This window comes from Pinus tabuliformis, chromosome 3_2 (genome assembly GCF_031772625.1).
Source record: "Pinus tabuliformis cultivar Carrire ecotype Pingquan chromosome 3_2, CPIR1, whole genome shotgun sequence".
In the NCBI taxonomy this organism is placed as follows: Eukaryota; Viridiplantae; Streptophyta; class Pinopsida; order Pinales; family Pinaceae; genus Pinus; species Pinus tabuliformis.
The window spans coordinates 764,284,475-764,311,985 of record NC_142302.1 but is presented as its reverse complement, the minus strand read 5'-3'; the positions used below and the strand labels follow the sequence as shown (position 1 = coordinate 764,311,985).

General features: G+C 40.6%; 1 pseudogene; it reads right to left on the bottom strand.

The window, feature by feature from the left end:
- Nucleotides 1-23,842, bottom strand: part of LOC149182874 (receptor-like protein kinase FERONIA pseudogene) — a 64,288-nt pseudogene extending 40,446 nt beyond the window's left edge.
- Nucleotides 23,843-27,511: the final 3,669 nt, after the last annotated feature.

The window sequence follows — 27,511 nt, the reverse complement described above, 5'->3', positions numbered from 1 at the left end:
AGACTTATGTTCCAGATCAGCTATTAGCTGAGTGGTTTATAAAGTCGCTTCTTCCTGCTATAACAGAAGATGTGGCCAAGGGAGGGGTCGTAACAGAGGAGCAGGTTATCGCTCGTGCCCAGTATTTAGACTTAGTATATACTCAGTCTGGCACGCTCTATGATAAGATACCTGACGCCCCCAGACCGGAATTTTCAATCCCTCCTCCTCCTGGATCGAATAGTGACTCTCATGCCGGTGATGGTGTGATTGGAACTGCAAACGAAAAGTCAACAAGGGATTCGAATAAGAAAGCCCGTAAGACTTCGAATCAAAAAGCAAATCAAGAGATTCTTGCTTCGGAGGTAAACGTTGTGTCTACGGATAAAGGCAAAAACTCCAATCAACCAGGGGGCAAGAAGAAAAAGACAGGGAGAAAAAGGAAACCCCCTTCGGGGTGTCATATATGCGATGAGAATCATTGGACAGCAGATTGTCCATACAAAGCTGAGATTAAAAGATTCTTTAAGAGTTCAAAAACCCCAGCAGTATTGACTGATTCGTTTCCTAATCCAGGTCAAAATCTGGTTGCAATCAAAATGCTTCCCGATCCCAAGTGCTTATGTTGTCTACCTCAAAGCAGCAGAATAATGCTTTGACAAGGAATAAAGATTACGGGAATCCACGGCTGTCGAACAACAAGGCTAGTGAACAACCTAGTAGTTCGACAATAACTTTGACCAAAGTTGTGCCACCCACCATTCCTGAACAAATGGTAAAGTCGCCAAAGGGAGTAGTGTACAGGTCGACATTTAATCCTCGTGCCAAAATAGCACAGAATTATAATATAATAGAGGACCTGGCCAAATCGCCATCCGCTATGTCGACACTTGAGGTACCGCAAAATTGCCCCTCCCAAGAGCAAACTTTATTATCAGCAATAGGTGGGATTAGCCCAATGGATTCCAATCTTGTGGCATTTGATCATAAAGGATATGACCCTAAGTTACCAGCTCAACTAGCTTTCCTTATTCAAGTGAAAGCCCTCAACAAAACTGTTCATCGAACAATTATTGATGAGGGGGCATCTACATGTCTTATGTCGATGAGTTGCTGGAAAAATTTAGGCTCACCACCCTTGTCGAAATTGTCGACGACGTTAAAAGCATTTGATGGACGATCATACACTCCATACGGGATTTTAAGTAACTTGCAAGTTGAACTAGGGGGCAAAACAGTAGGAATTGATGTTGAAGTAATTGATGGAAACCTCGATTACAACATCCTACTGGGAAGGCCCTGGATATATGCCATGGCCGCAGTTGTGTCGACCTACTTCAGGAAGATTGCATTTCCTTTTCAAGGAGGAATTACAGTCGTCGACCAACAAACTTTTCTCCCCGACAGTTCACAAGTTATGGGAAGCATTCCAATGATCCATGGAAGCAATCATTCGCTTCAAAATATCGGAGTAGGTTTCCTAAAAGACCCTGCCTTAATGGGTACTTTTTCCCTACCGCCTGCAAACAATCTGGCGGAAGTGGCCACAGTGGAAACCTACAATATGAAATCTTCTATATCTAATGGATTCAGAAGATTCCTAAACATTTTGTCAGTGTGGGTCATCACCCTAATGGAAATACTGTAAATACAGTGGGCTTCGAGGATAGTTCCTAACTCATGTCAACCTCGTTAAAAAATGAAATAAGGAGTCCCGAGGACGGTTCTTATCTTGTGTCAACTTCACTAAAAAATGAAACAAATCCCCGTTCTCAAAGGTAAGCCTTCATTCCAACCACCGTGTTGAATGCAATGAAGCTCGGGGAGCATGCACCTCGATTTGCGTTATTATGCTGGGGGCATGCGAACTTATCTCCGAGCAGTTTTAGCACATAGTTCATGCTCGTTAAAAAATAAACATAAGATTGAGCAGTTTTATCGTGGAATTTATGCTCGTTAAAAAATAGAAAAGCGTAAGCAAGAGTTTCCACCAGAGTTCAAGCTCATTAAAAAATGAACCTATCCCGATAAATAACCATTGCGATCGTATTTTGTTAGCCTTAAAAACCTTGGTCGTGTTTTCATCCACCACCTCCACCGTCATTTGGCCGATCATTCACCCCCATATGATTGTTTACCCATTTTGAGGAACATCTGCGAAGAGTGATTTCACCTAGCCATCCTTGTGACACTGCCGTGATTGGAAAATTCCAACTTGTACCGGGAATCAGTTGCTATCCCTGTTTATCACTCGTTCCTCAAAAGACGAGTCCTCTTTGAGCTCTTTTCTGACTCGTAAAATATGAAAAGTTTGCCGAGTTTTGGCCTTCCAGCTCGTTAAAGGGACCGGAAGAGCTATCCCTCATTTAGACTTTAATCTTTTTGGACCTGAGGGATTATTACACAAAAATATCGAGCGCTTGTTTTGTTCGGCTCGTTAAAAGTATCGAACACCCATCCCTTCTGTATTGTTTTATACTTTTTCGGACTTAAGGGATTAGATGACGAAAAAGGAATTTTGGAGTTGACTTTTGTACCTTTTTAGACTCTCTAAAATTGAAAAGGACCGAGTTTTCCTTGTCGTTAGACTCGTTAAAATGATTAAATAGCGACAAACTTGTCTTTAGACGAGAACGAGTTTCCCTATCACTAAGCTCGTTAAATCATAGTGATAGGCTTGCCCGAAGGGCAGGTTATAGAACAAGCATATGTTATCCTCCTCAAGCTTGACAAAAATAAAGAGGTACTGGTCAAAAATGACTGGGGAAAAATTGGGAGAATCTCAAAGCTTTATGGTAGCAAGTCGCTCTTGAACATGACACTTTTCCTCCGTACCACATCGGGTTGGGTTGTTTCATTCACCGGTCTCATCACCATGGTCCTCGCCAAACCATCCACATTTGGGGTAATGCTACCGATCCATCGCATCAGTGTCGTTATATGTTCAAGAGAGGTCATTCTGAAAGTGTCAACCGTGTCCCATCCACTACCATACATTATCCTTCATCCGTTCATGATCGCCACCCTGAATCATATGTCACAGTTTGTTTTCACCTCCACTAAAATCATTAGCTCCGTTCCGTGTCATTGATGTGGGATTCATTAAGGCCCTCCTTTGACGGATCGCTTCTTGTCGACTTCAGCTCATTATCCAAGAAGTTGATCTAGGAAGACCCCCTTCAGTACTTTGAAGCTTGCATGCCTCAATGGCAAGTTTCTCACTTCCGGCGACAGGTATACATCAATGACCTTCGACCAGAAGATTTTGCGTGGAGTTCGACACCAAGTCCTTTATTCACGCCACGTAAATTGTACTGCAGTACCTTGAGGGTCATTATCATTATCGGTGATTCCTCTCGCGCTTGTTAACGGTTTTCATCACTGACCGGTAATCAAGCGATGTCTTTCCATGTTCGACTTCAGCGCAATTCTCACATGGATCGACTTGTACTTAGAGTGAAGATCGAACGAGTTTGAAGACCCCGGATCTAGTTTCATCCATCCGGGCTGCGATATATATTCAGGAAATATAAAAACATTTGCCATGTACATCATTGCAGCAGATGATCATCCTATTCAAAGGATGATAATTTCAGCAGAGAGTTATCAGTCTATCATCAGACGGTCGTCTGTTATATGTACCAAAATGTATTTATAAAGCTGAGCATGGGAATGCCCGCCTCAGCTAGATCATGAAAACAGAATGAAAAATAATGTATTGTATTGTATTGTATTACAGGGCACCTCCCAACACTTGAATGAACTTCGGACCCTCTGGATAAAGCATTTCACCCGATAAACGACCTCATACTTTAGGGGGCAACTGTTATAGACATTTTTGTGCCTCGCAGCATGGAGCATGAAATGTCAATAATTACAGGGATCCTCAGTCCCTAAACATGTTGTTCTTACCCCTAGAGGAACAAGGTCAGCAAACCACAGCACTTCCAATCAGTTCTCCACCTGAAAACACTCAAAAACAGGCAATTTTAAGTTCATGTCAACTGCTCCACTGAGCATCTGCGCTGAATGTCAAGTGTCCCACTCTGTACCTGCGCTGAATGTCAAGAGAGCTGAAGACCACCTGCGCTGGGTGAGATTGGCCAAGTGGCACAGTCATTCTGCAAGGTGTCAGATGCCCAGGAAGCTTCCAGAAGACACTTGGATCAGAAAATTCGCCCTGTGATGAGTAAGAGGTACTTGATCTCCATGTGTAAGCAAGGATCTCCAAGTGGACTCAAGAACTGAAGTTTAACTGAAGATGGAGAGGACACAAGGCAGCTTCATGTCAGTCTCAAGCTGACTTATCCTTTCTCCATTTACCCTATATATAGAGCTCTTCTATGAGGTCTAGGGAGGCTGGAATTTTGTGCAAGTAAGGAAGTGCTGTTGGTTTACAGTCAGAGCTATTGGGTGATTGCTTTTATAGAGGAGAAGAGGAGATTTCTTGCTGCTGGGGAGGTGCTGCTGGATTGGAGCCATTGATGGTTGTAACCTTCTCAGAACCTTTTACTTCTATCAATAAAGCTTTGAATGTTCTCCTATATACTTGTATTGCATTGATGTATTGTTTTTACTTGTATATCTGATCCATTCTAATCCGTGCATCAGTTATGAGTACATGTTTCTTGTAGTTTCCCTCTCTTGTTTTTGCAGGATCTTTGTGTAGCTGGGCCGGCAAGAGGACAAGGAGCTGGGGGCAAGAGGCGAAGAGAGAAGACAGGATCGACAAAAGCAAAAGATATCGGTTGGTCAATCTTTTCTTCCTTCTCTGTACTTTCATAAAGAAGAAACATCAAAGCTTTACTTTCTGTTGTTGCTAAGGAACTATCACCCTTAGAGTAGGGATAGGGTCATTCCGAGTCGGATACTTTTCCCCCCAACAAACTGGCGACTCCGCTGGGGAGGTGCTGCTGGATTGGAGCCATTGATGGTTGTAACCTTCTCAGAACCTTTTACTTCTATCAATAAAGCTTTGAATGTTCTCCTATATACTTGTATTGCATTGATGTATTGTTTTTACTTGTATATCTGATCCATTCTAATCCATGCATCAGTTATGAGTACATGTTTCTTGTAGTTTCCCTCTCTTGTTTTTGCAGGATCTTTGTGTAGCTGGGCTGGCAAGAGGACAAGGAGCTGGGGGCAAGAGGCGAAGAGAGAAGACAGGATCGACAAAAGCGAAAGATATCGGTTGGTCAATCTTTTCTTCCTTCTCTGTACTTTCATAAAGAAGAAACATCAAAGCTTTACTTTCTGTTGTTGCTAAGGAACTATCACCCTTAGAGTAGGGATAGGGTCATTCCGAGTCGGATACTTTTCCCCCCAACACCAGGGTGCTGCCCCAGACCCTATAGAGGGGGGCTACCCGCCCACCTTGTGACCCCCCCCGTTGTGCAATCAGCACAACGAAGGGGGGGCTTTGCCCCCCCTCTAACCCGCCAGTTCACTACGTGGGCTAGTCGTGGAAAGAATATAACACAACCCAACACTTACAACAGTTACAATACATGTGTGAAAACGTGTTGGCCTGTCAACGGGCTTCTAAATTAAACGAAAGTTCCAAGACACATCGTTACACCATACATCACTAACCCCATGTGACGGGTGTTGGAGCCATTGCTTAATCCTCAAAGAAAATATTACAAACTCTCTTGTCTATGTGGAGGAGTTGAGGTGAAAAGTCATTTCCATGTACAAATGAGGGGGTATTTATAGCCAAGGGTAAAACTGACCCCTTATGGTTGTTCGACTACCCTCATGACTGTTTGACTTCCATGACTTTTCGACTCTACATGTCTCTTTGTACAACAAGTGGGTCTCTTGGACTTCCACGTTACATTACATCGATTGATAGTATGGCCCACAGTAGAGATGTGTACGACATGACTCATGACAAGACTCGAAATGACAGTGTTGGTACACTCGTGTTGATGTTGGTGTGCATGTCGAGTTGCAGTGCTGCTGGGTGATGGATGTCTTCATGGTGTGTCATTGCTTCACCTCCACATGGCAAAGTGCACGGAGTCTTCGATGGTCGTTGGTTCGCTTGATGTTTCTCCTTGCTTGTATATTGGAAGGCTTCACAGGCTCATATGTTCATCAAAGGTGCATGTTCATTTGTTTGTCTGTCCGCGAACACATCTTTGTGTGATCATCCATTCACGAGCACATCTCTCTGCATGCATTGTTCGTTCATCCGTTGGTGAACCTGTCCTTCTGCATGTGCTCCCTTCATTCATCCCATTCGTCATCACGCCATGTTTGTTGGTGTACCAATTTCTACAGTCACTCATGACGAGACGACATCAAATCCAAAAATCTCCTAGTCTACCATGACACATGATCATTTCGGATGCAAGTGACAAGGAGAGGCAAAAAGGTTGCGAGGTGGGATGATGGCTCCGGGCACTGCTGATGAAAACTACGCAAGACTCACTAGGTGATGAAGATGGGCAATCCAAGACGATTGTGACTTTCCGTGAGGTCTGGCTCGGTTGGAAGGAAAAACTGCGCAAATTTTGGGAGGAACAGTCTAGGTTGCGGAAAGGTAGGGCAGACAAAATTTTCGCATTTTCTAGAATGAGTGGGAAGCAGGGGTTCGACAACAAATTTGCACAATTTTCTGGAGGAACAGGTCGGGCTGCATGGAGGATCAGCAGGTAGAAATTGCGTAATTTTTTGGAGGAGCAGGCCGGGAGCTTGGCAGCCAAAACTGCGCAATTCCTGGAGGGAACTGGTAGTTGGCTGTTGGATCACTGGTAGTAAAAACTGCACATTTCCTGGAGGGAACTAGCAATTGGTTGTTGGGTCGCTGGCAGCAAAAACTACACAATTCCTGGAGGGAACTGGCAGTCAGCTACTGGGGCTTGGCAGCAAAAACTGCGCAATTCTTGGAGGGAACTGGAAGTTTGTTGTTGGGAGCTGCTGGCGGGGATAACTTTGCTGAAGTTGGGAGGTTGGCCTGTTGATCACCTCTATGCAATTTCTGAGTTGAGCAGACTGCTGGGCAACAGAGGGCTTGTTGATGAAAACTGCACAATTTTTTGGGTGAGCAGTCGATCGACCGTCGGGAGGACTGGCTGGAAAATTGCACAAGTTTTTTAGGGAGACAAGGTGGCTCCAGACACATGCAGTAGCCCAAGAGGGCTCAGGAAGGGTCAAAAATAAAAGTTATTGGATTGTGCTTGAACTAGGTTCATGATTAAGATCTCGTCGTCATGATCGTGGTGGTGTGAATGGTTCATCAAGCCGAGTCCGTATGCGAAAGTTAGGGACAGTCAAAGTTCAGGGTTGACTTGGGTGGCTGGGCAAGCTTAAGGAGGTAGAAATTTGGACAAGATACAGCCACCAGATTCTAGCCAACCTGGGCCAGATTTTGGGTGAATTTGTGGCCTGTTTAATTTGTCTCCTTCGGTCATTTGTCAAATTCTTAAAAACGGCTAACTATTTTTTAAATAACGAAAAAATCATATTATTGGGGTGGCGAGCCACCAACCCCGCCACCCCCCAACGGCCTATATATTTTTAAAGTCAAAAAAATTATTTTTTTAATGGCCGACAGGCCATGACCCCTGCCAGCCCAGCCATACCATACAAATTAATGTTCAATTGGGGGGGCAGGCCACCTCTGGTGGACCCGGCCCACACCCATATCCTCCTTACATTATGACGACCGTTATAACGGGGCCAACGGGGATTGAACCCGCCTGGCCCACGTGGGCCGGCCCCCACCGGGCGGCCCCATGTGTCACCCAAAACAACGCACCCCCCATATACAATGACTCCACCACATTCAAAGAATGGCACTAAGCGGGAAATAAGGGGAGCGAGCCACCGAGATCGGTGGACCCGCCCCCAAATAAACTATGCAGTTAATATATGTGGTAAAAAGGGGAGGGGCGGGATTTGATCCCCCGAACCCTCCTCAACAATTTTCTATTATTACCATTGCGCCAAGCCACCGTCTTGGTGAATCCGCCCTCAAAACCTTAAATGAACCTTTTTACATATTACTTCGGGGGTGGAGGAGCGAGCATGGATTTCTATGCAGGTGGAACCCTGAGCAGTGCAGAGAGGGGGTCGGAACCATGATCTGAGAAATTTCTCCAGGGGGGCAGATTTCCACTTTGTTAGTTTTCGACAAATTTTATATGGTTTCAGCATTTCTCGACGCCACGAACTCAATGGTGTTGTCCGTTTCTCCATCAGAGATCTGCAATTTTCGGGCTTCTTCAATTTTGGAGGTATAAGGTCATCATTTTGAATTTTGACGTACTTTCATTATTTTTCCATCTAATGAAAACAGGCCCTCCCCACCAATTTGAGTAGGCCTCAAAGACGTAGTCCCTCTTGGACGAACTCCAATATCAATCATGTGTCTTCTATGCATGACTTGCTATTCTTCTCTTCCTCTTCTTTTATGTACTTGTAATTTCATGGTTAAATGCAAGCTTAATATGTAATTCTTTAATGCATCACAAGGAAAATATTTTTGGGATCAAGTGGTATCAGAGCAGGTCTTTGTAGATGTGAATTGCATTTTTGTATGCTAACAAGAAACAAGCTCCGAAGAGGCGAAGGGAAACTAAAGTCTTTCAATCCCTAAGAGGGGCGTGCACATCGAAGGAGAAAAATGGCAGATGACTAGGCTCATTATGAAGAGGAGATCAATTTCCACAAAACCTTCTATACAATGGTAGAAACTGTGGGTCGGTTACTTCCAAGGATAGAGAAAGTAGAAGGGAAAAAGGCTGAAGAACAAGGTTCAATGCATGGAAATGGTGAAGAAGAACCCCCTCCTTCTCCTTCCATGAGTGAAAGTTCTTCTTCCTCTCATCACCATCATCATAGAAATTCAAGGGATGCATCTAAGAGACCTTTCTTTAAATTACATGTCAAATTTGATCTTCCCATGTATAACGATGAAAGTAATGCAAAAAAGCTTAATAAGTGGATTAGGAAAATTGAGATCTATTTCAGGGTTCAGCGGATCACTGAGGATGAGGCAAATATTTAGTTGGCCTCTCTTCAGCTGAGTGGCACCGCTCTCGTATGGTGGGAGAGAAAATTGCGAAGTAGTAAGAGTGTGGGTAATCTTATTTCCTCATGGCCTAGTTTCATCTCTGCATTAAAGGAACAATTTTATCCCTTGGGTTATAAGCAAAAGGCCTTAATGGATTGGAAATACTTACGGCAAGGCAGAGGTCAGGATGTTCAAAGCTTTACAGAGGAATTTAGAAAACAAGCACTTAATTTTGGCATTGCACTTGACTCACCTGAAGTAGTAACTAAGAATATTGGATCATTACATGGTTACATTAGACATTCATTATTATTGTTTGAACCTACAACCATTAACTTGGCCAGTGTAAAGGCCATTCATCTGGAAAATAGGGGAACACATGAATGAGATGACCACCCAAAGAGAACTACAACAGCCAAGAGAAGGGGTGAAAAGCCCTCTTGTACACATTGTGATAAAGAAGGGCATGATGAAGAGTCGGAGGTTGCACCCTGAACTGATACCTGAAAGGAATGACAGAAGGGGGTAGCAAAAGGTCGTCACCACCGTGTAGCAAAACCAAGATTTCGAGTTAGAGGAAGATGAGAAGGTCATAGCTACAGGATTTGCACGAGGTAGGCCCATTGACTTGGGGTCTGATTTCAGCGATGAAACGAAGTTTTCAGCCCTTGGGATCACAGCAGGAGGACCCATAGATTTGGGGTCTGATTTCGGCCATGAATCAAGGAGTTCAATAGACATAACGAAAAGGGCACTCCCCGTAGCAGGATTCCAAGAACTTGAGGAAATCAACCACCGCATCCAAGCAGACAATGCTGAGCTAAGGAGGCTTCTACAGAAGGCAAGGGAAGAAAAACAAAGATTACTACACTAGTTGCAAGCCAAGGATGAGGCCTTGGAAAAGTTGCAGCATCGCTATTCGAAGGTAAAAAGTGATTCCCCGATTTCATATGATTTTCATGATGATGAATTCACTTCTTTTGAAAAACATACTACAGGGATTGGATCCAAACTATTGAAGAAGATGGGGTATCATGGAAAGGGCCTCGACATCAAAGGCCAAGGCATCGTAAACCCCATCGAAGTCGAGGAATTTCCGCGTCGTGCAGGACTCGGATACGCCATAAAGGAAATGGGAGAAAGCTCCAATACAACTAGTAACCAACCAACGACAGACGATGAAATTCCCTCCTCACAATCCAGCTATAGTGAGGGCCCCATGAACACTTATCAAAGGAACACCAGGGGAAAGCGCCCCAAGGCAGCCCCGAAAGTTTGGAGGAAAAAGAATCATTGTAGTCCTTGCAACAAAGAGGGACACCAACAAACCACGTATCCGATGCTCCATGCTCCGGAAGCATCGTTAGAGGAGGAAAAAGGTGAACATGTTCAACAAATGAATCCACCCCATTCACAGTGTTCTACTTTATTAAGTTGGGTTTTTTTAAGGTAGTAGCTTGTTATGGCCACCATTGTAAATCATATGTTGCAAGTAAATGTAAAAGTGATGGTGTGTTTCCTATTACTTCAAAACGCAACAATGATATTTTGGCCTTTCTTTATTAGTAGTTGAGGTATTGATTACTTTTTAAGTAATCCTTGGTCAAGGAGTGTGTGCTATAAAATCTTGGCAAGGAAGGGTTGTTAAGTCATGTGTGGTGTGCATGATTGCAAAGAATATATTAGTTTCAAGTGCAAGTTATTGAAAGTGTGGATTGAAAAGGACACAAACAGTGTGCTAAGTGTAAATGCTTTTGGGGTCCAAAAGCTCCTCAGTGGGGAGGATTGATCTAGGTGGCTCCAAACACATGCAGAAGTCTAAGAGGGTTCAGGAAGGGTCAAAAACCAAATTGCTTGGATTGTGCTTGAACTAGGTTCATGTTGAAGATCTCGTCGTCATGATCGTGGTGGTGTGAACGGTTCGTCAAACCGAGTCCGTATGCGAAAGTTAGGGGCAGTCAAAGTTCAGGGTTGACTTGGGTGACTGGGCAGGCTTAAGGAGGCAGCAATTTGGACAAGATCCAGCCACCAGATTCTGGGTGAATTTGTGGCCTGTTTAATTTGTCTCCTTCGATCATTTTTCGAATTTTTAAAAATGGCTAATTGTTTTTTAAATAACGAAAAAAACATAGTATTGTGGTGGCAGGCCACCAACCCCACCACCCCCAATGGCCTATATATTTTTAAAGTAAAATAATAATAATAATAATAATAATAATGGCCGACGGGCCATGACCCCCGTCGGCCCAACCATACCATACAAATTAATGTTCAATTGGGGGTGGGGGGGGGGGGGGGGCACCTCCGGTGGACCCGGCCCACACCCGTATCCTCCTTACATTATGCCGACTGTTATAACGCGGTCGGTGGGGATTGAACCTGCCCGACCCACATGGGCAAGCCCCCACTAGGAAACCCCATGCGTCACCCAAAACAACGCACCCCCCCATATACAATGACTCCACCGCATTCAAACAACGGCGCTAAGCGGGAAATGAGGGGAGCAGGCCACTGAGACCGGCGGACCTGCCCCCAAATAAACTATGAAGTTAATATGTGTGGTAAAAAGGGGAGGGGTGGGATTTGGTGCCTTGACCCCTCCTCAACAATTTTCTATTATTACCACTGTGCCAAGCCACCATCTTGGTGAATCCGCCCTCAAAACCTTAAATGAACCTTTTTACACAATGCGTCGAGGGTGGAGGAGCGGACACATATTTCTATGCAGGTGGAACCCTAAGCAGTGCACAGAGAGAGGGGCCAAAACCATGATCTGAGCAATTTCTCCAGGGCGCAGATTTCCACTTTGTTAGTTTACAACAAATTTTATATGATTTTAGCATTTCTCGACGCCACGAACTCAACAGTGTTGTCCGTTTCTCCATCAGAGATATGCAATTTTCGGGCTTCTTCAATTTTGGAGGTATAAGGTCGTCATTTTGACTTTTGATGTACTTTCATTATTTTGCTATCTAATGAAAACAGGGCCTCCCCACCAATTCGAGCAAGGCCTAGAGACGTAGTCCCTCCTGGACGAACTCCGATATCAACCCTGTGTCTTCTATACGTGACTTGTTATTCTTCTCTTCCTCCTCTTTTATGTACTTGTAATTTCATGGTTAAATGCAAGCTTAATATGTAATTCTTTAATAAATCACAAGGAAAAGATTTTTGGGATCACAAGGATGGGCACTAGGTGTTTGTCTGGCCTGTCTGCGCAATTTTCTCAATCAGCTGAGCGGGCAAGGTCAGTAGCCTCTGCGCAATCTTTGAGCGGAGTCAGTCCTAGGGTGGCTCCCAGGTCGAACTCTCTGGATGGCCAGCGTGAAGGTTGCTTGAATTCCTTGCGGGCAGCGTAGCTTGAAATGACTTGCTTGGTGCTTTTGTGTTGTTCCGGGTGACAGTCGATTGAGTTGATGGCGAGGTGATCGCCGGTTGTCAGAACTTCAGCAAAATGACTAAGTGTGTGAATGAGTGAAAGATGCAAATGTAATCTTACAAACACACACCAACATGACTTGATGACAAGACGACTCAAGCCATCTGGACGCACATGCTCAACATGACTGATCGATGGTGTGAGCGACAAGCGTGACACTTGTGATTGATCGTTGATTGACCATGACGACGCTTGCGCGACAGTGAATGTGACTCCGTGTGTGAGTGTGACAGATGTTTTCATAGTGAACACAACGAGTACACACGAAGTGAAGACTTAGAGCATGACCAAAACATGGTCGAAAGCATGACTTAGACATCAACATGAAAACACTTGGGTGAAATGAACAAGCAAGGTGGATGCGAAGACTCACACGAGCTCGTGGAGTGAACCTGAGTGTGTGCAACCATCAAGTGAAACTCTCAAGGGAGGCTCCGAAATTGGTTGCAGGCCAAAATTTTGGAGGATGGTTGTAGCCGCTACAACATAATGCAAAATGACTCTTTTGTGTATAAATGCACGAGACATATATTACTGATGACATTATAAAATGTGCCAAAAATAGTAAATTGGCAAGGTTACATGATATAATTGACACCACCTTACAATTAAAGCAAAATTAAGGGCAGGATGTTTGTTTTCCAATGGCTTGCTAGGATATTTAATATTAAAATCCGCTTATGGTCACTTCAAATAGGAAAAATCGAACTCTTAATATCTCCTTTTACAAAAGGAGAAAGAATATTTGACATAATACAAGTTCAAATGAACCAAATAGTATATATGCCATTGTAAAAAGTTCAAACTTATATAAACGTAACATCAAAACCATATTTGAAAATACAAGTGAAAACATTGTCATTGCATAGGCAAAAAATTATTGCTAAGACAAAACAACTCTAGAAAAAACAAATTTGACTAAAAAGGTTCATAAAAGAAAATTGCATGATACCGCACTAGAGAACGCAACTTGCAAAAAAATCGTAATAAGGAGAAACATATTTCCACTGTAGAAGAGAAATTCCATAGAGAAATTTCACATGCACCTATCTTTTATTGTGTGACATGTGAGCAAACTTTATTTAAAAAATTTGTCATACTTATCAAACAAAAACATCAACAAACAAAATTCGATCCAAAAATAAATAAGAAATCAAAACAAATCTCAACAAGTAATGTTAAAAACAGGGACATCTGCAAAATTTGTAGGAAAACATTACAAAATTTTCAAGAGCCAAAATTTGTTGCCCCAACAAAAATAAAACGAAATAAGAGTATAAGAATAGTGAAAATACTAATCAAGCTAGAAGAAAGATTGATAGCATTGAGATTGCCTTTTTTTTCAAATAAGAGAACTTGGTCATAGATATAAAAAGCCACAACTAGGAATTACATGTGGAGTTATTGACATTCCAACCAACATCTCAAGGATTCAACATGCTTTGTTTTGTGACATAAATGAGACTAAGACAACTGCAATAGTAATTAAAAGGAGCCTAAGGTTAAAAAAATGCTTACTCCTTTGGTTGCATTGATCCCCACAGTGTGATGAAATCTATAAAATGATTATGTGTGACAACACTTTAAAAACTAGAAAAAATAAAAATAATTGATAAGTCGGAACAAGTATTCATGGAAAACAAAGAAGCATATGAAAATGAAACATATATCGATGATAAAGAATTTCATCACAAGAATAATGAAGAAGCTATTTATCAAGATAATGAAGATTCAATTACTAAAACATTGGTGCATGGATTCACTGATTCATACAACATCTTATCTTTGATCTTCAAAACAACAAGTTAAATATTGCTCCTGCTAAAAGATATGTTCCATTAGGGATTTTCCGAGACAAATATTCAAAAAAAAAAAAATGTGTTTTCCCACATTGTTTTATGGTAAAAAAAACGAGATGATGACATAACAACTAACTTTTCATATCAAAAAATTACAAAATGGAAAGTATTACATTAAAAACATGACTTTGCATATCATATAACAAACTTGTTTTACAAATCAGTACACATCATTCTAAATCAATTCTAAATCAATTGTTTAGTAGTATATTTGTTAGAATAAAAAATGACAACTAAAAGTCAGAAAGCTAATAGAAAAAGATGTCAAATCAAATCTAAACCTTGATCATATTTCAAAATCGAATATTAGATACATGGATCTCAAAGCCATTCATACATCTTGAGACTACCATGAAAAAATACATAGAATATTATATGCAATAATACGATAACTAGGACCACCAACTTTTTATATCTCTTAGAAGCACAGAAAATCGTTGGCAACCATTGATTAATACATTGAAACAAATTAGAAAAATATCCAAAGAAGACATTGAAAATGAGGTCGAAAATAATGAATTAACTCATTGATAAGAGATGACCCTATAACTTTTGCATGTTACTGTATAAATAGAATTTTTGCTCTACCAAATTTAATATGTCATGAAAAAAATACTACGGAAGTATCCAAGGCTACTTTTTTGTCACAGCATTCCAAAATAGAGGTAGTGAACATGACGATGCATTAATATGGATAAAGAATGCACACCTTTGGGCAAAATATAGACATGGAAACTGATAACTTTATCAATACATAATTGTCTTGTGATTCTTCGATAATTGCATTTGACTTAAAGATATTGCATCATCAATGTCATAAAAAAAAATTGTAGGAAAATAAAAAAATTTACAATGTAGATTTAATTTCCCACCATCGCCAATGAAATTAATAAAATTATTGAGACCTTTGGAATATGACAATAACAAAACAAAGAGAAAATAAAAAACTAATCTTTCAAACATGTAAAATTCTAAATATGACGATGGATATACATTCGATAGTTTCTTTAATGATTTAGATTTAACACATGAAGAGTATATGTATGCAATAACATGAAACTTGAATCGTACAATTGTATTATTACAAAGAAAACCATCATACATGCGGAAAAATATTTTCTCTAAGACATTTTCCAAAGATATGGAATGCAAACAACTACAACGACTACATATTATAGCTCATGCGTGACAAAATTTGTTAGAAAAAATGTCATGAACTTTTACACACGCATACAAGAAGATAATCAAAATTCAAAAATTGACATCATCAAAACAATCAGTAACTTGGAAAATCTTTGTTGACTATGCAACAATTGTCTACACAAAAAGTTTTGCACATAATTTTATCTCTACCACTAAATACAAGTTCAAGAAATTGTATATTCATAAACACTTCACCCAACGAACAACAAGCATTTATCCTAAAGAAACAAAAAGAATTACAACGTCAACTAGATGACCTTGATGACATAATGTGTCCTTCAATAATTGATTACTACATACATCATCTTGAAGCGATCAACCAAATATGCTTGTGATATGCTTACCAATTTGCATCAACTTATACAAAAAAGGCATAGAACGATGAAATAGTGCCAACCCATATGTCATCAGATACATAAAATAAAACAAGCATAAAGACCCCGATAATTACCATTGAGAAAAATTGATGTTGTTTGTTCCATATAGAGTAGATGAAAATATTTTCAAGCAACAATATCTACATGGGACAATGCCTACAATTCACTGATAGACATCATAAAGAAAAATGAAAGAAAGTTTGCATATGAAACAAATGCAACATGGGGTGACCTTGAAGATGCAACACATGATATTGAAAGTAAAGAACAACAATTATTCAACATAAACATTTTTTACCAAACAAGAGAATCTATTGAATATGACTTTGAAAGTGGTTTGTAACACTTTCAAAGAACAAGAAATATAATAATAAAAATGAAAGAACATTTTAAATTGTTAAACAATCACACATAATGGATAATACAAAATTAATTAACATTAGAAGACAATTAAACCAAGAATAACCAACAATAGTAAAGGACATATTAAGCTAAAAAATATCTAATCTAAACAAACCAATTCACTTATTCCTAATAGGAGGCAGAGGAACTGGAAAAAAATTCACTGCTAAGAAATATTCCAGTCACTTATTCAATTCTATAATACAAAGATGCATTCTGGCCCATCATAGTTAAAAGGGCTTATAAATGCTTATACTGGAAAAAAAACGTTCAATGCAGGAGGTGTCACATTGCACTCTTCCCCCTATATGCCATTTAACAAATCAAGTTATCTACCACTAAGTAGTGAAAAGTTGGATGCATTGAAAAAATAATTTCAACAGCTTCATGTATTGCTCATTGATGAAGTATCACTAATTGGAGCAACACTCTTATATGAACTTGACAAATGTTTTTGACAAAAAAAGCACACGCTGACAAGTTACTTTAGCAACGTTGATGTAATACTTTCAGGGCATCTATACCAAGAACAACCTATGAAAGACGAATTCATATTTGAGAAACCTATCATTGATAAAGAAATAAAGTTATACTCATTTTGGGAAGATGAAATAAACTTATATGAATTACGTATCACAATGCGACAAAAAGACGTCGATTTCATTAAGATCTTAAACAAAATGAGACTCGATGAACAATCAAATGAAGACATCAATTACATAAATAAACATTGCCATAAAACAACACGAATAGATCCATTGTTTCCATATAGTTTTTTATAGAAACAAAGATGTAGATAGACATAATGAAAAAATGCTTTCCCTAGTCAATGCAAAACTAGTAATCATTGAAGCTATTGATGAACTTGAAATAAATCAATACGTGATGTTGGTTTATGAAAAAACAACACCATTGCCAACAAGAATATTAGTTTAACAAAATATGTTGGTTGAACTATATGCAGGCAACTACATAGAAGATGGACTAGTCATTGGAGCCAATGGAATCTTTAAATCATATACAAGAAAAGACAAATATCTAGATGTCATTTGGATAGAATTTGCAGATCTATAAATTAGAAAAGCACAAAGAATTAAACATTGTCAACTGTATGATAAAATCAGTGAATCAAGTTGGACACCAATACTACAAATAACAAGAACAAATGCAATTTCTAGAAATAAAACTCAAACAACTATTTGAAATAATTTCCAATACAGTTAGCATGTGCTTGAACAATTCACAGAAAAACAAGGTCTGACTCTAAATGTTCTTGAATTTGACCCAACAAGCATCACATAACATGGACTTGTGTACACAACATTCTCAAGAGTGAAAAGCATTGATTCACTATATTTGTTAAATGAATTATCACAAAAAAACTTTCATGTGACAAACAAAGTATCACATGAAATGAATCGTCTAACAACAAATGCACCATGGCTAGTAAAACAAATATGATAGATCAATATCCTCCAAAAACAACTTCATAATTTCTACATTGAACACACGTAGCTTCCAAAATCATCTTGAGCGTATTTTACAAGACAAACATTAATGGAAAGCATGATTATTTGTTTTCAAGAAACTCATCTACAACACCCACCAACAACTTATCAACTAAGCAAATTCAATTTCAACATAGTGGATTCTATGCACAAAGTTCTTACTTGTGTCGATAAAACAAGCAAATAAATAGAACAAAAAACTATTGCAATGACAAAGTTGAACTCATTGTCACAAATTTACATGTTGAGCAATCAATTGTCATATTCAACATCTATGTTGCACCATTCACACCTATATCAATAATAATTGACACAATCATTAGCAAGTACTGAGCTACTACAAAGGGATTCTATCTTTATAGTAATTGGTGATTTCAATGTCAATATTTGTGCAAACAATCAAAATACAAAGTTGCTACAAGAATACATGAAATCTTTACAAATGCAAGAAATTATGCATAACTTTGTTCAAAAAGGAAATTTTGTTATTGGCTATATTTGGACAAACTTGCATCCCGAAAAATGTCAAGTCCACATATCAAAAGCATATTGGACTGACCACAACATAGTTCATCTTCTATTAGACTTTGCCTAAAGTTCACATTTTGTTGCATGGGAACAATTTCTCGACAAGCAATTGCTTGACAATGATCTATCCATATTTGACTATTTCTCTTACTGCACCAAATTGAAGGTAAATTTATTAGCCTGCATTTTTTTCATGTTAAAACATATGCTAATTTCCATTTTTATTGTTTACCTTATATGTATGCCAATGACAAATTATTTTCCTTTGGTTATAATTCTTAACATCTTGTTCATTTCTTTCCCAAATAGATAATGAGCAACAAAACAATCATTTGTTTTCTTTAACTATTGGTTAGTTTGAATTGCTTCTAATATATAAGTTTCTTTATATTATATCTTTGTATACTTTATTCTTATTTGTAACATGGTAAATCTTCTAACAACATCATGATATTTTTTATGTTATATTGTATTTATTTTCGCCCAAAAAAAAGCATATTGGTTAGTAAATACATTATTGTTTGTTAACCAGGTTGAGGATATGCTAGTCATAACAAATATATATATATATTCAAATCCCTTTCAACTTATTTGCTGACAATGCAACTTAGTAGTAGAAAAATTTGGTTCTATAGAAGGAAATATGTTGGATTGTACCAAATGTGGGGCAAAAACTGCTTTTACCTATCAACACTGATTAAAGTGCACAGTAGTGAACAAAGAAGTTGGAAAACTACCATTTACTCTTTGAGATATTGTTTTAAGCAAATTATTTCCAAATTTGACAATTGTTTCCTATCAAGACTATCAAAAAGACAAAAGTATTATTATCTACATGTTGCACGACTTCGTTGTCCATGGAAAAATTATACTTAATCATGATAATGCAATTAGTGCTATAGAGACAAATTCCATGCATGAAAAAAAATCTTGTAAGTACTATGTTCCTAAACATTCTTGTCTCATATTCCTCATGAATTTTTCTATCATGCAAATATGCTAACAAGACAATCTCAAACTTTCCAATGTAGTTTATTTCTTATTAAGTTATGTTGTTTAAAACTTTAAACTATTACTCGATGTTGTAGGAATGGTTCATACAGTCATTCGAGACTTGGCCACTCAAGGATAAGGGTTGCAAGCACTGATCATCTAGAGAAATTCCACATGCCATAACACCCTTTTTGTATCTTTTTGTTTATGGTGAATAACATTAAAGAAACTTCGGTAATCTTGCATGAACAAACTTTTTTGTATCTTTTTGTTTACTATTAGTAACATTAAAGAAACTTTAGTGATCTTGCATGAACATATATTTTCAGCTTTAAGACAGAAATGTTTCGTATATCAATTTTGCTAGATTCGTTATCTCAACGTTATAAAACTATAATTATCTTGGTTTGTACGACCTAAATTTTTTTTTTGATCAAGTAAGAGTAGGACCTTCTATTAAACTTATTCAAATATACATAATTTACAAGGAGCCACACCCACTCTACGAGAGTTCAATAGTTAGCCGGGCAGGCCAAACCAAACCAATCTCCCAAAACTAAGAGACCCTAAACCGGAAAACCAGGGAGAACCACCAAACAAAGCATAAGGAGCATAGTAAACCTTGGAGGGCAAGTCCAAAACCCACCATGGAACCACAAGAGGTCCCACCACAAGTCAAACTGAAAACTGACCAACTGACAAACTGACCCGAAGGAAGTTAAATCATAACACTCTAAATATTTTTTGAGTCCAACCAACACGCACACACAATCGCCACCATTGACCCACTGATTAAGATCCAACGGTCATCATGGATATCAGAAGGATGAGTGATCCGAATCTTGGGAGGACGCCCCCAATATCTAAAAGATTGAAATGGATCTTGGGAGGAGAGACCCCCAAAATCTGAAAACTTGCAATGGATCTTAGGGGAAAGGACCCCAAGATCTGAAAACTTGAATTGCCAGAAGAAAAATAGGAGAATGCCCAATAAACAAAACCACAAAGAAACTTTTTATTAAAACCCAAGTGGAAATAAACCAGTTAGGGCAATGGTAGCTTATCTCTGAGAAGAGATGTGGTCGCTACATGCCTCTGAACTGTAAAGGCTACATTGTGGCGGACAATCTGTCCTTTTACAAAATGTGACTTGTTACTTATAGTATTTTTCAGTTACAATACCATGGGTCAATTCCATGGGTGAATGAATACCATGGGTGGATTTTACAATACCATGGGCAGATGCCATTTACAATACCATGGGTAAATTCCATGGGTGAATGAATACCATGGGTAGATTTTACAATACCACGGGCAGATGCCATTTACAATACCATGGGTCGATGAATAATATGGGTGGATGAGTACCATGGGTTGATGCCATTTTCCATTCGGATCATTCCTCCCTCCTTAAGAAGCAATGGTCCCCATTGCGTAAAGTTCCCTCCTGCGAAGCCTTTGTTGAATATGAAGAGCCACTGAATATAAGGGTTTTATGTGGTTAACCCATAACCATAATGAACGAAGATCCGAGGATAGAGATACCCTGTAATGCTTGTGACCAACTGTGATTCTAACAGTGTGTGGCCTAGCAAATGGACTTCGATAAAGTGTGGGTTTGTGGATGACCCATAACCATGACGAACGAAGATCCGAGGATAGAGATACCCTGTAATGCTTGTGACCAACTGTGATATTGACAGTGTGCGGCCTAGCAAATGGACTTCGATGAAGTGTGGGTTTGTGGATGACCCATAACTATGATGTTGGTTGCTGATGAAGTAGCAGGTGCGTACATAGCCTGGGGTGGGAGGGCATGTCTCCAAATAACCCAAGCCGAATGCTGCTATGTTGAAACTGATGAATGTGAAGCAGGTGCCTACTAAAGTGGGGTGGGAGGGCAATGATCCGAATGGAAAATGGCATCAACCCATGGTACTCATCCACCCATATTATTCATCGACCCATGGAATTTACCCATGGTATTGTAAATGGCATCTGCCCGTGGTATTGTAAAATCTACCCATGGTATTCATTCACCCATGGAATTTACCCATGGTATTGTAAATGGCATCTGCCCATGGTATTGTAAAATCCACCCATGGTATTCATTCACCCATGGAATTGACCCATGGTATTGTAACTGAAAAATACTATAAGTAACAAGTCACATTTTGTAAAAGGACAGATTGTCCGCCACAATGTAGCCTTTACAGTTTAGAGGCATGTAGCGACCACATCTCTTCTCAGAGATAAGCTACCATTGCCCTAACTGGTTTATTTCCACTTGGGTTTTAATAAAAAGTTTCTTTGTGGTTTTGTTTATTGGGCATTCTCCTATTTTTCTTCTGGCAATTCAAGTTTTCAGATCTTGGGGTCCTTTCCCCTAAGATCCATTGCAAGTTTTCAGATTTTGGGGGTCTCTCCTCCCAAGATCCATTTCAATCTTTTAGATATTGGGGGCCTCCTCCCAAGATCCGGATCAGTGGTATCAGAGCTACCTTTGACCACAATGCTAACATGAGTATGGTCAAGAGTTGGGCCCATTTTTGATAATCCAAAATCTGAAACTTTTGCAACTAAGTTTTCATCAATAAGTATATTTGTGGTCTTGACATCCCGATGTATGATGGTCTGAGCAGCCCCTGTGTGAAGATAATGAAGACCTCGAGCAGCCCCAATACAGATTTCTAATCTTTTCTTCCATGACAAAGGAGTCAAATTGCTGTTACCATACAAGTGTCCTCGTAGTGGTCCCTTGGCCATGTAATCATAAACTAAAATCATCTCACAATTTTCTTCATAGTAACCAATAAGAGACACCAAATGGCGATGCCTGAGCTTAGAAAGCATCTCTATTTCTGTTTGGAATTCATGGATACCTTGTTCTACTAGCAGGTTTCCTCTCTTAACTGCAACCTTGACACCACCACATCAATCTCTCCTTCATAAACTTTCCCAAAACCACCAACACCAAGAATCCGCGACTCATCAAAGTTTTTGGTAGCCTCTTGTATCTCTGCAAAGCTAAAATGTCTCCAAAAACTGGAAGGTGTAGATGACACATAGCTCCTAGTACCACTCTTTCCAGAAGTAGTTGAAACTTTGCTCCCAATGGTGTGTGAGTCACCACCATAGAGTGGTAGGGGCAACCATCCAGGGTGCTTGTCACCAGCTGACCCACTACGGCGTTGAAGAACAAAGCAGCAGATAGCAAGAAGAAGCGCTAGTGCAGCAATCCCTCCAGCAACTCCCCCAATCACAGGACCCTTACCTTTGCTGCTGCTAGAACTTGAAGGAGTCACATTAGAACCAGGCCCCTGGTAATTCACTTGAGCAGCGGCCACTGGATTCGGCCCTGCCAGATTCCTCGAGCTATCGTTAATCTTGAACAGTTCCAACCCATTTAAAAGGGCATTATAATATTGAGGTTTAGTGCCAGCATCAGGATGTAAAGCTACCCAGAAATTACCGTCGGACTGCGCTGAGAGACTACTTACAAAATCGTTGTACATAGCAGTGCCTGCGGAGACACTGCTTCCAATCACATCAAATTCCCCAACTGCAGTCTGATTATTAACATAAATATCAAAAACCCTCTGATTCTGCAGAGTGTAAATCCACTCGCAGAAATGAAGCCGAACCAGGTATGTAAAATTCGCGTCGGCCCTCAACATCTAGGTTAAATTGAATTTCAAGTTCAGTTCCGAGTTTAGAGTCATGGATCTGAAGGATTGGTAGACAGCTTGCGGGGCGGTGTAATCGGGATCACTCGCCGTGTACAACACGTTGGTGTCATTGCTCAAGGTTACGCCAAGGGCCTCGCCGTAGAGATAAGGCGTGTCGTCCTACCAGGTCCGGCTCAGGTTCGAGTCCCCGCTTGGGCCAATACTTTTCCCGCCCACGTTGAGCCTGTACATGGTCTGCAGAACATAGGAAGAACCGATGGGAAACGTCGCAGCGGCGCCGACCCCGACCAGTAACGGGTCTACATCGAAGAGATTGGGCATCGATTCGACCTCGATGCCATTGACGAAGGCGTATGAACTCGGGTTCTCTGGTGAAAATGTGATGTTCAACTTGTTGGAGGTCACGTTGATGGAGTATTCATAGAGCAATGAGGCCATGTTCAGGACGTTGGCCGTTTGCAAGGAGCTGAAGTTGTGAAGAAGCGTGTAGGAATTAGCCTCAACATTGAAGAGCGCGTCGGTAGCCTGGTAGGATCCGTAGTTGGACGGGTAGAAGTACAGCCTCAACCAGTGTTGCCCCGGCGAAACGGCGATGGAATATGTGGCCGGAGCTTTGAAGATCCGAGCGGTCATGTAAGGGATCGTCGAGGGGAGTGAAGGGCTCTGTGAGGAGGCGGTCTCTAAGAGAGAATTGGATAAGTCGGGCAGAGCAAATTTGGAGCCCTTGTCGGTCACCCAAGTCCGCCCGTCTGAGTCCTTCTGGTTGCTTGAGGCACCGCAGCTCAAATGTATATCATCCACGGGGATGAAGCCATTTACAATACCATGGGTAAATTCCATGGGTCGATGAATAATATGGGTGGATGAGTACCATGGGTTGATGCCATTTTCCATTCGGATCAATGAGAAACGCGAGAGTTAACTGCTCGATGAGGGCGGTTTTCTTTCCTCGTTCCACAATGTTTCGCTCAAAGAGTGGAATCAGAGCCAAACACAGAGAAACCAGAAATCGTTCAGACCCCGCCCGATATACTGCTTGTGGTATTGGACCGGTTGACTCGCGTAAAAACCCACCCAACCTTTTGCCACGTGTTGTCCCTTAATTCCTTCCAGCGGGTAGTACTTGAGCCAATCCCGTTCACCTGGATTCTCTGTCAACCACCACCTAAGCCAATTGACGAGGGCTACCCCGCCCTGTGGAATAGTTCGAGTCAAACCATTCTTCATTTAATCAAAGGGAAACCTGACCATAGAAAATCATCGAACCATGGTGGGTTGGACTGTATGGAGTCCTCCAACCTCCACTGGTCTTCAGGGTTCCTCTGATCCTCCCTGTTAGTCCATAGTTCCATATCCTGGGTAGCGTTACATAGACAGTCCTCCCACAATTTACCTGGGGGAAGCGAATCCCAAGCATACCTAGAATCCCTATTCCTATTTGTGACTCCTTCATTCACCAACCGATCCGCTAACATATTAGCCTTCCTTTTCACATGAGAAAATCTGACAGTTTTGAGGGTTCGCAGGTGAGAATAGATGTGGTAAAAAACCTGCAAGAGCTTCCAGTGCTTCGACACTTTATCTAGAGAGGTACCATTACTAATCTTCTTAGCCACTCTAATAATTAATTCTGAATCCGCTTCAATTATAACATTGTGTGAACCTGAATTCACTAGGATTTCCAAGCATTGCTCTAATGCCATGAGCTCAGCCATGTTGTTTGTAGCCTTCCCCAAGTGGCCATGGAAGATCATCTGTATTTGTCCCTGATAGTCTCTTATGGCACCCCCAAAGCTCGCTAATCCTGGGTTTCCCTTAACTGCTCCATCAATATTGACTTTTAAGAAACCATAAGGAGGAGGCTTCCAGATGGTAGCACACGTGTTTAGAAGGTTCACTGTCTTCATTATTCCCAAAGGATTAATAGGTTGGAGCCCCAAGTGAAGTAAAATTATCTCCTCATGGGGCCAGGGAGGATCTTTAGGAAGGGTCCTTGGCAAACTTCTAACTGTGTCTTTGAGCTGCCTTAATTTGCTAAGTTATGTGTTGGGGCCTGTGAGTTTTGTTTTTGAAGATTCGGCCGTTGCGTTCTTTCCACACATGCCAGATGACAAAACCTGGAACCAGAATCTAGGCTTTATTAACTATCTCATTCATTGAGAAGTTCTTCCTCCAGTTCTTTCGAGTGTTGGATACACTGAGATTGTCCCTATCAGTTTGTCTAAAGATAGTAGCCACCCAGTCCCACACCTTTGAAGTGAAAGGACAGAGGTTGAGAAGGTGTTCAATCGTCTCCTCATGCGTGCCACAAAGGTAACACCTGGAAGGACCAATGAAGCCCTTCTTGAGGAGATTCTCCCAAGTTAAGATCTTCCTTTGATGCACTAGCAAGATGAAAAGCTTTATTTTCATCCAATGCGAAATTTGCCAAAGTTTCTTCCAGATTTGATCAGGATTCACAAAGTTAAATCTCGTGACTTCTTGTTTGGCCTCTTTGAGGTTAAAGTTGCCTTCAGTGTTCTTTCCCCATCTTAATTGATCCGTTGAGGAAGAGACAAGAATCCTTCTATGCTCGAGCTCCTGGTTGAGGGCTTCTGCCTTGGTTTTCAGTTGGTTTTCATCACTGTATCCTAGATCCTTCCACTCCCTCCATTTCCCATTGTTCCTTCCCTGATCCCAGAAGTCTTTTACTAGAACCATACCTTTGTTGTCTGTGTCATTTTTGAGATCTACAAATTCATCCCTATAAAGGTTGGGTTCCTGTTGCCAGTTATCCTCCCAAAATTGAGCAAGATCCCCTGCCCAAATTTCCCAAAAACAATGGTGTTGAACAATGTTTTTATTATCCCAGGCAAGGTTCCAAATATGGGAGCCCTTGATTTGCCCTAACATTCTAATATGATCCTTCTCCTGCCAGTGCTTGGCATATTTTTGTTTCCAAAGCTTAGCCCAGGGGGCATTCGGTTCCTTAATCCATCTCCACCAAAGCTTGGCTCCCGAGACTTTGTTGAGGGTCTCAGGATCATGAAGCCCCAAACCACCATGGCTCTTGGGCTTACAAAGCTTGTCCTAGGCTACTAAAGCCCACTTCTTTTTCTCTTCCCCTCTGCCCCACAGAAAGTCCCTTTGAATGCTTCTTATTAGCTGCTTAATACCTTGAGGAGCAGGAAGAGCTGAAAACATAAAAATGGGAATGGCCTGCAGGACCGCCTGTGTGAGCACAAGGCGTCCTGCCAGATTTAGTGATCTGCATGTCCATTTTTTGATCTTGTCCTGAAGTTTATTTAAAATGGGTTCCCACACTTTCTTGCTTAGCAGTTTGTTAGTAAGAGGAATGCCAAGATATTTGGAAGGTAGTTGTTCTCTTTGAAATCCAAGAATTCTGGTAATATTTCTCTGAATAGCAATATTAGTATTAAAGAAAAAACTTTTGACTTGTTAAGGCTTACCTCAGTGCCTGCTGCCATAGAAAATTCATTTAAGATATTTTTGATTGCTCTGGCCTCCCTGACGGTAGGTATGCCCTGCAACATAGTATCATCTACAAATTGTTGATGAGTGTTTTCCTCTCCATCTGCGGTAAGTTTGATACCCTGGATTCTTCCTTCAGCATTTTCCATCTTAACTGCTCTACCTAGCCCTTCCATCATGAGGACGAAGAGGAATGGTGAAAGCAGATCTCCTTGTCTGAGCCCTCTGGAGGGAGTGAAGGACCAATTCCATATCACTGTGAGAAACCAGCTCAATGCCTTGAGAGTCTTTGATCTTTGTAGTTCTGTTGTATGCCCTGTGAGCTATGGTGGTTTTGTGGAATAATTTTGTGTTTCTTTCTCCCTCTTTAATCCATTTTATTCTTGATTTCTGCCTCCAGAAAATTTCTTCTTGTAAGCATCGATTCTCCCATTATTCCTACAGAGAGTCAGTTAATTTTTGCCTCTCTTCGATGAAGCCATCAGTGATGATGATCTGATTGATCTCCTAGAGCTTCAGTTCAGTTTCTCTTTTGGATTTGAAGATATATCCAAATTCATTTTTGTTCCAAACTTTAAGACAGGATTTTATATGTTTAAGTTTCTGTTGGAGCATATACATTTTTTAACCCTGAATATTCAACTCCTCTCTCCACCATGTCTCAACGTTATTAGTGACATTAGGATGTGAGAGCCAGGCATTTTCAAACCTGAAAGGTCTATTTCTCGGAGTGCCCATAAAGGTGGCTTCTAGCTGTATAGGCCAATGATCTGATCCTCCAAAGGGCAGAATGGAGGTTGTCATGGCAGGTCCTGAGAGAAAGAGGTCCTCTGAAATCATGAATCTATCAAGTTTGGAAGCAACTTGATGGGCCCCTCCCCTTTTGTTGTTCCAAGTGAAGGTTCCATTTATTGTTTCAGTATCCACCAGCCTCATGTTCCTAATGAAGTTCTAGAAGGCCATGGAGTCTCTGCCTAGCTATCTAGTGCCTCCTTTTTTTCCGAAAGAGATCTTATCATATTGAAATCTCCTGCAACG